The following is a 662-nucleotide window of genomic DNA, read 5'->3' as shown; positions in this document are numbered from 1 at the left end:
TGAGACAGCTAGCTTCACTTTTACTTAAGCCCATCTCAGGGCCAAATGGATTAAAACACTTAAGCAACAAGGGTCCATCTAGCCTAGGCCCTTAGATGAGTTTGTGTGATGTGCAGCAAGCAATGATTTGATCAATGTAGCCATTTCTGTGCAAGATAGATTTGGCCCTTCCTATTTTTGCGTGAAGCTTAAATAGTGAGCAGATGGTTCATGAGATATTAATGTTGACAAGGCTGGACTTGTCACACCTGAAACTGTAGGAATTCCAATGCACTATGAGATTGAACAGACTAGGTTTGTATTCGCTAGCATTTAGAAGAGTAAAAGGCAGCTTGATTGAAACATGTAAGATCAGCATTGCGTGCTGTGCCTTCTTAGTGCAATAGGCAGTGCATCAGTCTCATGATCTGAAGGTCCTGAGTTCAATCCTCAGAGAAGGCAAGCTTGAGAGCCTGTGGCTTTTGGGTAGCATGGTGGCTCAGTGGTTAGCACTGCTGCCTCACAGCACCAGGAACCTGGGTTTGATTCCAGCCTCAAGTGACTGTTGTGTGGAGTTTGCACTTCTCCCTGTGTCTGCCTGGGTCCTCTCTGGGTGCTGTGGTTTCCTCCCCCAGTCCAAATATGTGCAGGGTAAGTGGATTGCCCATAGTGCCCAGGGGTGT

At 46.7% G+C, this 662-nt stretch overlaps 1 non-coding gene across 1 annotated transcript; it reads left to right on the top strand.

The window, feature by feature from the left end:
- The first annotated feature begins 368 nt into the window (after nt 1-368).
- On the top strand, nt 369-441 carry trnam-cau. The gene has a single exon. It is a non-coding gene; the product is annotated as a tRNA-Met (tRNA).
- The last annotated feature ends 221 nt before the right edge of the window (nt 442-662 follow it).

This window comes from Rhincodon typus, chromosome 10 (genome assembly GCF_021869965.1).
Source record: "Rhincodon typus isolate 14 chromosome 10, sRhiTyp1.1, whole genome shotgun sequence".
Taxonomy (NCBI): Eukaryota; Metazoa; Chordata; class Chondrichthyes; order Orectolobiformes; family Rhincodontidae; genus Rhincodon; species Rhincodon typus.
The sequence above is the reverse complement of the archived record's forward strand: the minus strand, read 5'-3'. Positions and strand labels throughout refer to the sequence as shown.